The sequence below is a fragment of the Phyllostomus discolor genome, chromosome 1, assembly GCF_004126475.2.
Source record: "Phyllostomus discolor isolate MPI-MPIP mPhyDis1 chromosome 1, mPhyDis1.pri.v3, whole genome shotgun sequence".
NCBI lineage: Eukaryota > Metazoa > Chordata > Mammalia > Chiroptera > Phyllostomidae > Phyllostomus > Phyllostomus discolor.
In genome coordinates, this window is record NC_040903.2 from 187,493,268 (window position 1) to 187,507,838 (window position 14,571).

A 14,571-nucleotide genomic window follows, 5' to 3' on the forward strand; every position below is an offset into this window, starting at 1 on the left:
TGATTGGTGGAAAATATTCCATGGTGTGGATATAGAAAAATTCATGCATTCATCTACTGAAGGATCTCTTGGTTTACTCAGATTTTGGCAATTACGAAAGAGAAACTTCCATAAACATTTGGGTCCAAATGTTCCATCAGTTGGGTAAACATGTCAGAGTGTGATTGCTGGATCGCACTCTGGGTAAGACTATGTTTAGCTTTGTAAGAAATGTCCAGACTTTCTTCCCGAGTGGTTGACATTAGATTCTCTAGTAAAATGCTAAATAAAAGTGGTGATCTATGTACATCTTTGTCTCTTTCTGAATTGTAAAGGAAATATTCCTGAATCTGATGTGGGCTTCGTTTGGTTACACCTTATGATGTGAAGGATATTCCTTAATTTCCTTAGTTTCTTGATAGTTTTTTACCCTAAAGCATGTATTATATTTAATTTGATACTTTCATTGAAATGGCCATATGAAATTTTTCCTTTAACCTGCTAATGTGGTGAGTTACATTTATATATTTTTTTAGTGTAAAACTATCTTGTGTAATAGAAGCTTGTTATGTATTGAATGATTGTGTGCCCACAAAATTCTTGTGTTGAAATCGCATCTGCCCAATGTAATGGTATTAGAAAGGGAGAGTCTTTGGGAGGTAATTAGGATTAGATGAAGTTATAAGGGAGGAGCTCTCCTAAATGGAATTAGTGCCCAGGGCAAAAGAGAGCTTACTTTTGCTACTCTGCTCTTTTTGCTATGTGAGATATACAGAGTTGGCAGACTGCAAACTAAAAAAAGTTTCTAATAAACAAAATAAACTGATGAAAAATAGAAACAGAGGCATGGAACAGATTGACAGCTCTCAGAGGGAAGTGGGTGGGGGGACTGGATGAAAGAAGGTGAAGGGAGTAGCCAAAGAACATACATGCATAACCCATAGACACAGACAACGGCATAGTGATGGTTAGAAGGAAGGGGCTGGGAGCTGGGTGGAGGTGGACAAAGGCAGGGAAAACAGGGACATCTGTGATGGTGTCAACAATAAAAATTAAGAATTAAAAAACTAAAATAGGGTTTTCATCAGAACCTGACTGTGTTGGTACCCTGATCTTGGACTTCCAGCCTCCAGAACTGGGAGGAATAAATTTCTGGTTTTTTTATATAAAGCATTCAAGATTGAGGAATTTTGTTTTAGCAGGCTGAAGTAAGACAGAAGTTGGTATTGAGAAGTGAGGATACTGCTGCCAACAAGTACAGCAGTCCCCCTCATCCACGATTTCCCTCTCCCTGGTTTCAGTTACCCATGATCAACTGGGGTCTGAAAATATTAAATGGAGAATTCCAGACACAAAAAATTTACAAGTTTTAAATTGCATGACATTCTGAGTAGCATGATGAAATCCTGCTCTGCTTCACTCAGGACTTGAATTATCCTTTTGTCTAGCATATTGGCTCTGTATTTGCTTCCTGCTCATTAGTCAGCTTTTCAGTTATCAGCTTGCTTATCAGGAAGAGAGAATGAGAGACTGCATTCACATAACTTTTATTAGAGCACTTGTCAATTATTCTACTTTATAATTAGTTATTATTGTTAATCTCTTTCTGTTTCTGATTTATAAATTAAACTGCATAATAGGTATATATGTATATACAGGAGAAAACAGTATACATAGGACTTGGTACTATTTATGACTTCAGGCAGTCCCTGGGTTGGGGCAGGGTCTTGGAAGGTATCCTCTGTGAAAAAGGAGGACCACTGTACCTGCAAGTGTAGAAGTGGCTTTGGAACTAAGTAATGGGTAGAAGCCAGAAGAGTTTTGAGGCACATGTGAGAAAACCATCATTGCCATTGCCATGAATGGTCCTTTAAAGGTGATTATGGTGAGAGCTCAGAAAGAAAAGAGGGGAGCTATAGAAAGAGCCTCAGTCTTCTTAGAGAATAGCCAAATGGTCTTGAATAAATGTCAGTAGAAATACGGATGTTAAAGGCCATTCTGTTGAGTTCTAAGATGGAAATGAGGAACATGTCATTGGAAACTAGAAGAAAGGTGATCTTTGTTGTAATGTGACAAAGAACTTGGCTGGTTGTATTCACATTCTAGTGTTTTGTGGAAGACAGTACTTGCTAGCAATGGACTTGGATATTTAGCTGAGGATATTTCTAAGCAAAATGCTGAATCAGTGGCTTGGTTCCTCATGACTGCTTATAGTAAAATGCAAAAGGTGATGAATGGCTCGAAGAAGCAAATTTTAAGCAAAAAAGAAATTAGACCTTAAATATTTAGAAAATTCTCATCCTATTCATAATGCAAAATGAGAAAACATGTTTGAGAGAGAACACTTAGGATATAGGACATGACCAGGCACCTCTAAGATTTGGGTGTGACCCATGAATTTAATTAGCCACCCCAGGAGAAAAACTGATCCAGAGATAGTAGGACACCACAATATTGTGATATTTACCTCCAAAAGCTTGACCAATTTCCCACCTAAAATATTAGAGGAAAATCTTTTGTTCTTCTCTGGCAGGGAGAAGATCGAAGGAACCATTTTGAAGTATGCCAGAACACCCCTTTCTTCTTAACAAGGCTTGCCCTCAGGGAAAACTAACCAGAGCCTGACCAGCTGGGGTATGATTAGAGCTTAACTGATCTGGGGAAGACAGGGAAGAGCACTTTAGGAACCTAGAGAGTAGCAAATTAAATTCAAAGCAAGCAGAAGAAAAGAAATTATAACAATTAGAGCAGAAATCAATAAAATTGAAAACAGGAAATTACCAATAGAGAAAATAAATAAAACTAAAAGCTGTTTCTTTCAAAAGATCAATCAAGTCAATAAGTCTCTAGCCAGGCTAAGAAGAGAAGAGATAGGACATAAATTAAGAAATGGAAGAGGGGACATCTCTTCAGATCCCATGGACATTAAGAGAATAATTAAAGGAATACTCTGAAAAGTTCTATTCTCACAAATTTGATAACATAGATATAACAGATGGATTCTTTGAAAGTTACAATCTGAGAAAGCCCACACAAGAATAGACAAATCTGAATGGGCCTATCTCTATGTATCAAAGAAATTGAAACAAAAACTTTCCAAAACAGAGAGTACCAGGTGCCCCAGTGGGTTCACTGGTGAATACTACCAAACATTTAAGAAAGGTATTCTAGCAATTGTCTATAATCCCTTTCAGAAAATGAAAGCAAAGAGAGTATTTCCTGACTCATTGTATAAGGTCAGTATCACTTTAATACTAAAACCAGACAAAGACACTACAGAAAAGAAAACTATAGATCAATATCCCTTATGAATGAAGATGCAAAAATCTTCAACAAAATAGTAGTAAATTGAACCCAACGATGTATAAGTAGAATTGTATGCCATGACTAAGTGGCATTTATCACACATATGCAAGGCTGTTTCAACACTGGAGAGTTATCTCATGTAATCTGTCACACCACCAAGCTAAAGAAGAAAAAAATCACATGATTATAACAATAGGTGCCCCAAAAGCTTTCAAAATCCAAAACTTTTTAATGATAAAAATATTCAGTTAACTATGACTTGTGGGAAAATTCTTCAAATTGACAAAGTTAGATAAAAAACCTACAGTGAACATCATACTTAGTGGTGAGAAGCTGGAAGCTTTCCCTCTAAAGTTAGGAACAAGGCAGGGATGTTTCACTTCTCCTTTTCAACAAACATTATACCAACAGGCATAGTTAATCCAATAAAACAAGAAAGGGAAATAAGGTATACTGATTAAGAAGGAAAAAATAAAGCTGTCTTTGTTCACACGTGACATGTTCTTCTTTGTAGGAAATCTAAAAGAATTGACAAAATTGTGGGACACAAGGTCAATATACAGAAGTCAAGTACTTTCTTATGTATCAGCAGTGAACAGTGGAATTTGAAGTTAAAAACAGTGCCATTTACATTACCGCCCTCAAAAGGCTAATAAAGTATATACAAAGTCTATATGACAAAAACTATAGAACTGATGAAAGAAATCAAAGAGATAAATAAATGGAAAGACAGTTCATGTTCATGAATAAGGAGTCTTAATATTGTGAAAATGTCAGTTCTCCTCAACTTGATCTACTAATTCAGATCAATCCTGATGAAAATCCCAGCAAGTTGTTTTGTGAATATGAACAAACTGATTCTGAAGTTTAAATAGGTAGGCCAAAGACTCAGAATAGACAACACAATATTGAAAAGAACAAAGGTGGAAGATTGACACTACCTAACCTTAAGAGCTACTATACAGCTACAGTAATTAAGACAGTGTATTATTTGTTGAAAGAGTAGCCATGCAGATCAATGGAACAGAATAGAAAACCCAGAAGTAGACCCTCGTAAGTATAGCCAACCGATTTTTAAAAATATTTTATTTATTTATTTATTTTTAGAGAGGGAAGGGAGGGAGAAAGAGAGAGAGAGAAACATCAATGTGCAGTTGCTGGGGGCCGTAGCCTGCAACCCAGGCATGTGCCCTGACTGGGAATCGAACCTGTGACACTTTGATTCGCAGCCCGCACCTAATCCACTGAGCTACACCAGCCAGGGCTAGCCAACTGATTTTTGACAAAAGATCTAAGGCAATACAATGGAGCAAAGACAGTCTTTTCAACAAATGGTGCTAGAACAACTAGATATCTACATACAAAAAAATTAATCTAGACACAGATATTATACCACAACTAACTAAAAATGAATTACAGTCTGAAATGTAAAGAACAAGGAATAAAACTCCTAGCCATGGCTGGTGTGGATCAGTTTGCTGGGCATTGTCTCACAAAGCAATATGTCACCAGTTTGGTCCCTATTCAGGGTACATGCCTGGGTTCTGGGCCCAGACCCTGGATGGGGGCATGCAAGGGGCAACCAGTTGATGTTTCTGTCACACACTGATGTTTATCTCCATCCCTTTCTCCCTCCCTTCCCCTCTCTCTAAAAATAAATAAAATCTTGGAAAAAAGAATAAAACTCTTAGAAGATAGTATAGGATAAAATCTAGATGATCTTTGGTATGGTGATGATTTTTTAGCTATAACCCCAATGGCATAATCCATGACAGAAAGAATTGATAAGGTAGATTTCATTAAAATGAACAAGTTATACTCTGCAAAAGACTCTGTCAAGAGAATTAAGCAATAAGCCACAGACTAGGGGAAATTTTACATAAGATAAATCTAATAAAAGACTCATTCAAAATATGCAAAGAATTTTTTAAACTAACCTTAAGAAACAAACAACCCAATAAAATGGACCGAGATCTTAACAGACACTTTGCCAAAGATGATGTACAGATGGCAAATAAGCATATGATGCTCCATATCATATGCCATCAAGGAAATGCAAATTAAAACAATAATGAAATACTACCATGTATCTACTAGAATGGCCAAAATCTGAAACAGTAATACCACCAAATGCTGGTAAAGATGTAGAACAACAGGAATGCTCATTCATTAATAGTGTGAGTGCAAAATGGTACAGGTACTTTAGAAGCCAGTTTGGCAGTTTTTTTATAAAACTAACCATACTCTTACCATATGATCCACGATTGAGTTTCTTTGTATTTACTCCAAGGTGTTGAAAATTTATGACCATATAAACCTGTATAAGGATTAGTGTCTGCCATGATGAAGTAACTGCTTGATCTCCAAAATATATAAAGAACTCACAAGACTCCACTCCAGGAAGACAAACAATCCAATTAAAATATGGGCAAAGGACCTGAACAGACACTTCTCTAAGGAGGACATACAGAGAGCCTAGAGACATATGAAAGGATGCTCAGCATCACGAGTCATCAGAGAGATGTGAATTAAAACCAGTCAGAAAGGTCATTATAACCAAATCAACAAACAATAAGTGATGGCAAGGTTGTGGAGCAAAGGGAGCCCTAGTGCACTGTTGTTAGGAATGCAGACTGGTGCAGCCACTGTGGAAAACAGTATGGGACTTCTTCAAAACAGTAAAGATGGAACTGCCTTTTGGCCCAGCAATTCCACTGGGATTATACCCTAAGAATCCTGAAACACCAATTCAAAAGAACCTATTCACCCCAATGTTCTTAGCTGAACAATTTATAATGGCCACGTGCTGAAAGCAACCTAAGTGCCCACCAGTGAATGAGTGGATCAAAAAACTGGTACATTTACACAATGGAATACTATGCAGCAGAAAGAAAAAAGGACCTTCTATCATTTGCGATAGCATGGATGGAGACTGGAGAGTATTATGCTAAGTAAAATAAGCCAGGCAGTGAAAGACAAACACCGTATGATCTTACCTGTAAGTGGAACCTAATCAACAAAACAAGCAAGCAAAATATAACCAGAGACTTTGAAATAAAGAACAAACTGACAGTAACCAGAGGGGAGTGGGGGAGGGAGATAACGGGGGAAAGAAGGGGAAGGGTCACCAAGGAACATGTATGAAGGACACATGGAGAAAGCCCAAGGGGCATAGGATTGAGGGTGGGAGGTGGGGGTGGATGGGGCAGGGGAAAGTGGTGGCAGGAAAATGGAGACAACTGTACTTGAACAGCAATAATAAAAAAAACCTGCACAAGGATGTTTATAGTAGCTTTATAGTAACTGCCCAAACTTGAAAGGAACAAAGGTATCCTTTAATATGTAAATGCATAAATAAACTGGTATATCCAGACAATGGAATATAATTCAGAACTTAAAGGAAATAAGCTATCAAGTCATAAAAAGATATGGAGGAATCTTAATTGCCTATTAGTAAGTGAAAGAAACCAATCTGAAAGCCTACAGACTATATGATTCCACTTACATGACATTCTTCCCCCCTCCACTTATTTATGTATGCATTTGCTTCTTCTTCTTTTTTAATATTTTAATTTTTATTGCATTTTTTTCCATTACAATTTTTTGTTCCTTGAGCACAACAGGGACATTCCTGTGTCAGAGTCTTTACTTGACTTAGCCCAACTGTCACTCCTCATGCAGCAATTTCTATGACTACTCTAGTGAATATTTTTATTCTTTTTTGTTTTCCAGCATGCTAGGTCTGTCCATAAGGTATCCAACCATGTAATATGAACAATACAGACATTTATTGAAGAAGCTACAAGATACAAGAAACATTGTACACAGGACAATGACATCTCAGTCCCCTTCAAAGTAGGTACCTTGGAACCTCACACAGTTCTCCCATCATCTCTTCCACAGTTCAAACCACTCTGAAAAATCCTTTGTTGGAATCACCATCAGCTTCCCCATTGCATTTTCCTGCATCTTACTGATGGTCTGAAATCTATTCCCTTTCAAAGGTGATTTTAGTTTTGGGAAAAGCCAGAAGTCACAGGGCACCAAATCTGGGCTGTAGTGGGCCTAAGTCACCTGGGTGATCTGATGTTTCATCAAAAAACTGCACAGGATATGATGCATTTGTGGGCACCTTGTGTGGTGAAGCTTCCAATCACCAGTTGCTCATAGCTGTAGCCATTTTCATTGGATTGCATCTCTCAACCAATGAAGAACATCATAGTAGTACTCCTTATTAATTGTTTATCCTGGGGCAGCACACTTGTGATGGACAACAATCAAAAAACACAGTTAACGTGGTCTTGATCTTGCTGTGACTTTGCTGTGTATTGCTCGGACTTGGAGAAGCAGGTGACTTCCATTGGGATAACTTGGCCTTCATTTCCAGATCATAGCAATGCAGGCATGATTTACCTACAGTTATGACCTGCTTGAGAAAATCTAATTTATTGGTAGTGTTTTCAATCAAGTCATTAGCAACTGCAGCATGATGTTCTTTCTGCTGTTTTAGCAGAAGCTGCAAAACAAATTTTGCCACAATGCGTTTCATGACAAGATCCTGTGTCAAAATCTCAGGCACTAGTTTTTGGAATCCCCAGATAGGCTTTTAGTTCTTTCACCATAAGTTGCCAATCTTTGTTGATTGCAGCCCATACATGTTCAACATTCTCAGGTGTTCTGCTTGTTGCAGGCCTTCTAGAACATGGATCACTTTCAAAAGATTCTCAACCATCTTTGAAACATTTGTGTCACACTTTTATTTGTGTGGCACTCATTGTACCATCCCTGAAAACCTTCTGAATCATCTGAATAGTTTCAATGGAAGAATGTTCAAGCTTAATGCAAAATTTGATACAGATTTGTTGTTCTGCTTGCTCAGGCATTTTGAATGCAATGACCACACAGTACATATGGTCACTCAGCAGTGTCTGCTGCTCCCACTGACTAGTACATGAAATTATCATTGTTCACACATGTGCATACCAGTCCACTCTCCTTGGTTGCCAGGTTACACGAATATCGCACAAACCATTCTTGTTATATGAACAATGGCTGGACATTTTCCAGACAGACCTTGTATTTGATTATCTTCCTCCTTTTGTGGAATTTCTTACATTTTTGGACTTGACAATGTTTGGATTCTATCCTCCCACTGCTCTTGGCAGCTAGGATGTAGGAAGCAGATTTACATATATTGGACTTTGAATTGCAAATTAGGGGCATAATGAAGATTGCCAGAATGGATGCCAAGAGGCATCCATTCTGGCAATGGTGGTGGCTACTGCATGTAATCTACAGAGGCAGTGGTAACAGGCATTCCAGCAGCATTATCCAGGATAAGATAGTTATGACAGTTGTGCCCAGTGGAGTTAGTGGCCATGGGATCTTCAGCAGCCTGGGACTAGTGCATAATTGGGGACATTATTATTGGTTCGATAACCCATAAGCTTGATATGGCCCATCCTAAGATTCTGAGAGCCATTCAATATCTATTAATATTTCCCTTCAGCTTAAAATAGAGTCAGTTTCTATAGTTTGCAATTAAGAAGCCTGATTGATATACCACCCTTCCAAAATAGTCCCCTTCCATTTACTCTTTTAAATAATTAACATTTTTGAACATTTGCCATATACTGGTCATGGTGCTAAGCATTTGGCATGAAATATTTCAATTAATTCATTGAAGATAGGTACAGAATTACTCTTAACCACTCATGATATGACCTCTCCAAGAGCTCTACACATGATTTACACTTATGTGCTCATGGAGTTTAGTATAGTAATTTGCACTGAGTAGGCATTCAGTAGATATTGCTGATATATTAAAAATTGGGCAGAGACTTTGTCTTAGTCTGCTCAGGCTGTTATAACATAATCATACACCAGGTGCTTAAACAACAGAAATTTACTTTTTTATAAATTTTTGAAGGCTGGCATCAGGGTGCCAGCATGGTTGGGTTCTGATGAGAGCTCCTTTCCTTGCTTGCAGATGGTGGCCTTTTTGCTGTATCTCCCTCACATGGTGGGATTGTGGGTGGCAGAGAGAGGTGGGGGGGAGAGAGAGGGGGGGGTGGGAATCTGAGGGAAATAATGAGAATTCTTTGTTTTTTTTCTTCTTATAAGGACACTAATTCCATGATGCCAAGGCCTCCCAAAGGCCCCATCTCCAGATACCATCATATTAAGAGGTAAGGCTTCAACAATGAATTTTGAGGGAACACAAGCATTCAGTCCATAATGAGCTTTGAATACTAGGATACTTTGTGGTTTTTACCTTTGGGTGGAGGAAGTTAATCTATGAGTTGAGACAGAAAATGGAATCCAATGGAAGGAGTCTTCTCTTTGGAGAGGTAGTTTGGGAAAATGTGAGGACAATAATACAACTACCATGGTTAAGCAGCTGCAAAGTTTGCCTACTAGTAGAACGATAAAACAAAAAAATGAGCTTGTTTCTGTTTCTCAAATTAATAAAGTAAACTTTGATACAAAAGGATTACCTGCAGAAATAATGCTATTATCTTTCGTACATCTCATTGTGGGTCTACTTTTGGTTTGCTCACCAGATACTTCATTGGAAGGACCTGCAGATATATTGATCAGCATTTTGAAACCTCCTTAGGGGGAATAAGAGGAAGTAGAGGAAGAATTAAACCTTAATCCTTGTGCAAGTCTTGCTATTTATTCTTTATTTTATTTATTTATTCTCCTGTAGTTTTTGGCCCTCTCTTCTACTTGAAGACTCAGATTCGATAATATCCTCTGACCTATGATTTGAATTCACTGTTTAGTTTTATTCCCACCCCTGGTTTCAGTTTAGGGAAGTAGAAAAAATAATGAATAGAGATTGAGATTTGTTAATACCCATGGTTCTATATTACAGAGGCAAGATTTTGGAGCTTTGAACCATTACTGGCTCAGAAAGGGAGAAAAGCAGCTCTGAGCATTCAGAATCACTGAATGCTCAGCCAAGTCACAGTGCAGTTTTTCTAGCTACCCCATGACAGTGATCACAGCGTGAGCTGGCACAGGAATAGGTATTTCAAAGACTTGTGTTGGAAAAAGTTCAAGCATTGAACTTCACCATTATATAATGGTGAAAAGAACAGGGTTTACAGCAGACCTCATTTCAAATGCCAGCTAAGCTCCTTACTAATTAGGAACAATTCATTCATTTTCATAAGGCCCAGATTTTTGTCCATAAATGGGGGATAATTACTTTCTTGAAGGGAGGTTGTGCAGGCTAGGTATGATAATACATTGTGGTATATACCACAAAATGGGCACTCATACCATATTCTTTGAGTTGATTAATGAATGAATGGACAGATATAACATGCTTAGTATACTACCTATATTTATTTATGGCCAATATATGGATGCATTTGCAGGCTAAAGTTATGGAAAAATCCCATTTTCTACCTCATCTTCATTGCTCGCTTTCTCAGATGGAGGAAAAAATCCACTCATCTACTTCACCAGATTCCAACGTGCCTACTGAACCTCCTACCTACTGTAGAATACAGCACATGAGCTGTTCCATTCTTTTTCCTTTCCTCCACATCGCCAGAGGGGTAGGTTGGCCACTCTCTCCATGCCCCTCCTCAGTGTGTCAGGAGGAGCAAGGGTAGATTGGCTCTTTGAAGCAGGTCTAGGATCTGTATTTTCAGTTTGTTCCTTTTATGCATCTGCAATATGATAGAATTTGGACTTTGGCCGGAGGGTGAGAAGGAGACCTTTGGAGGGCCCTACCCTAGATTACATGTTCACATATAGCTTTCCTTAGATTCTTAGATTCTTAGGTGTATCTGGAATATTGTGAGTCCCCTTTATCTAGCTATCAGTTAAATTGCAACAATTATACTTACCTAAAAATATTAGCTTGGACCATATCAAACTGCTGATGATCAAGCATTTTTGAGTTACAGAAGCAGGGATTTCATGAAGTTGAATAAAGTCACATTAAGCAGATTCCTAAAGTGTGATACATTATTACTGAACATATTTTTTTCCAGAAGACAGAGCTACTATTCACAGAGCAATATTTCCTAATAGAAGCTTTTGAGCCTACCCAAAGTTCGATTCCCTGTTGCTGTTCTCATACCTTCCACCCCTTCACCTGCATCTTTTCCCTCATTCTTTGCCTCTCTCTACCATTTCTCCAACCCCTGTCTTCCAACCCTCACCTCCCTCTCATCCTGTCATTATGTTGTCATTTCTGAAATAGAACAATTTTGTTTTCTAAGCTTCCTCATTTCTCCTCTCCATCTCTCACCCCACTCCACACAAAAGTCCAGTAATAACAAAAGCAAAGAAATTTCCCTCCCCAGCAAAGAGAAGGGGGATAGGACTACAAAAATGTATAATTTAATGTATTTCCCTGACACAGAAAGTTTTAAGATAAAATTATAAGTGACATTCTATTTGTAAGAAATATATTTAGCCAGAGGAGAAACAACAAATCCTTATTATTTTCAAAGTGTGAGGTTGCATTTTGGCTTTTCAGCCTCCAACCAAGTCATCACTACCATTCTGTGGCAGTGTCAGACACTTTGTGTCATGAAACTTCATTAGCACAGTGAGAGAAGATGGCAATAAGTCTCCTGTAAAATGACAAAGAAACTGCCTTTTCTATTTTGTATGTGTGCTAAGTGTGAGTGATTAAAAACCTACCAACTTTAGGACCAAAGAATGCACACACACAACACACCCACCATATGTATGCATAAATACACACAGCCTCGTTGCTATGGGTTTAATCGTGTCACCTCGCCTCAGCCCCACAAACTTATCTATTAAAGCCCTAACTTTCAGTGTGACTGTATTTGGAGATAAGGAAGTACAATAATAAAGCTTAGCTGAGGTCAGAAGAGTGGGGCCTCAATCTTACATGACTGGTGTCCTTATATGAAGAAGAGACACCGGGAGTGCGGGCACACAGAACAAAGACCATCTGTAAGCCAAGAAAAGAGCTCTCACTAGAGACTAACCCAGATGGCATTTTGATCTTGGAGTTCTAGCCTCCAGAACTGTGAGAAAATGAACTTTTGTTGTTTAAGACACCCAGTCAGTGACATGTTTTTATGGCAGCCCAAGCAAACTGATATACTCACAAATTCCAAAATGTCGATGGTGGCCATGCATACTTTATTTTTGCAATGAGGGGCAGCAGGGAAGACCAGGGATCTATCAATAAAGGACCCAGCAATGTGGTCTTCCTACAGATATTTTTATTTCAAGCACCAGATCCAAGCATCCTTTCCTAATCCCTTCTTTCCCTGCCCATTGTTTGATTTGGCAGGATTTATATCAGGAGAACTGGGGGCTTAGAAAGGAATCACTCCTCGATGACTTTTTGGGCTCGTCTTTTAGTCTGACAACTATTTACTCATTCAACAAGAGGTAGATCTTGGAGGAGGGGAGGGAATTGGTCACATGTGCATTTTGAGGAATAGCCATTCTAGGCAGAGGAAACAGTTTAAAGTCTGAGACAGGAGTGTGTCTGGTGTGTGGAAGACCATCAATAAGGCCAGTGTAGCAAGGTGAGGAGTGGAAGGAGAAAGATCAGCGAAGTGAAGGGGTGGCAGGGAGGGCATGGAACTATATCACATATGTCTGTGTGTGCCAACATTGTAAGGACATTAACCTTTTACATAGGACATTCATACATTGAACAGATTGACCTTAGTATCAAGCAGCCTTCCCCAAATTCTTGCTTTCAAGGCGTGGTCCCTGGACCATACATTGGAATCACTGGAGAGTTATTTAGAAATGCAGAATCACTGGCCCCATCCTGGACCTACAAATCAGAACATGATTTTTTTACCAGATTCTCTGGTGGTTGACATGTACATTAACATTTGAGAAAATGCAACATAAGTCTTTCTTATTGTTGTAGCAACAATCAGATCTATACTAAAATTTTTGAAAAGGTCCCACTTTTGGTGGATGTGCTCCAAGGGGCTAGCATGTGCTCCTGCTCTGGCTACCCAACAGTTTGCACACCTGTGGTGGACATCTGGGCTCTCTCTCCCCTGATATGCAGGTGTGGCAGGGAAGCGTGTTTTATTTTCTCGGGCTTCTTTGTTTCTAGATGTGACCCATTAACTGGTTTTCACCAATGACAACTGGTGAGTGGAAGCAATGTGCACTACTTTTGAGCCAGGGATTTTAAGATGAGAATAGCACTTCTACTCTTTTTGATCATTCATCATTAGAAATATGCAGAGAACTCTGAGGCCACAGCGAGATGGAGGAGACTCAAGATGGAAGGTTACCTGGCTCCCTGAAGCAGCATGGGGGGGAAAAGCTGCCACTGCCACTGAGTGAGTGAGAAGTAAATGTTTATTATGTTAAGTCACTTGAAATTTGGGGTTTGTTAGAGTGTCTAGCACTCTTCTGACTCAAAGATTCTCCAACTTTAGGGTGCCTCAGAATCACCTGCAGAGCTTGCTAAAGCACTCATCGTTTGACTCCACCTTCAGAAGTGGAACCTAACTAACAAAACAAGCAAGCAAAATATAACCAGAGACACTGAAATTAAGAACAATGTGACAGTAACCAGAAGGGAGGTGGGAGGGGATAATAGGGGGGAAGGTGGGGCGGGATTTCAGGAACAACTATAAAGGACACATGAACATAACCAAGGAGGGTGGAATCAGGGGAGAGAGGTGGGAATGGCTGGGGTGGGGGGTAAATGCAGACAACTGTACTTGAACAACAGGAAAACAAAAAAAGTTCAGTTTTAACAAGCTTCCTGGTGATGCTGATGTTGCTGGTATGGGGATTACACTTTCAAAATAACTGTCCTAACTAATACTATATCCATGGGGGAGTGGGAAAGTATATGCCCTTAAAGGATGTATCACCGACTCAAAAGTGTGAAATGAAAATTAAGGCAACGTAACATTTACAGGAACTATTAGTGCCGCACTATTGGCTGATTTTACCTCATGTTGCCAGGTTCAATACAAAAATGGATATGGAAGAAAGAATTGAAATTTACTAAGCTTAATACTGGAGGGAAAATTTAACTGATACTGGCATCTCTAGTTTTATAGTTATCCCATCTTCCCTTCTGCTCTTCCAGGCCCCTGAGAGAGCACGCAGTTGATTTATGAGCCTCAGGGCTCCCAGCCTAGGTGGCCGTTGCATCAGCGGGAATAAAGAGGAGCCTGGGTGACAGCGAGAAGCCAGGGTGTTCTCTGCATCTCAGAGGAGGTGAGGGCCACACAGGTCTCTTTCTGGCCCCACCTTTAACAAACTGCCCCAAAGTTCTATTGTCACTTA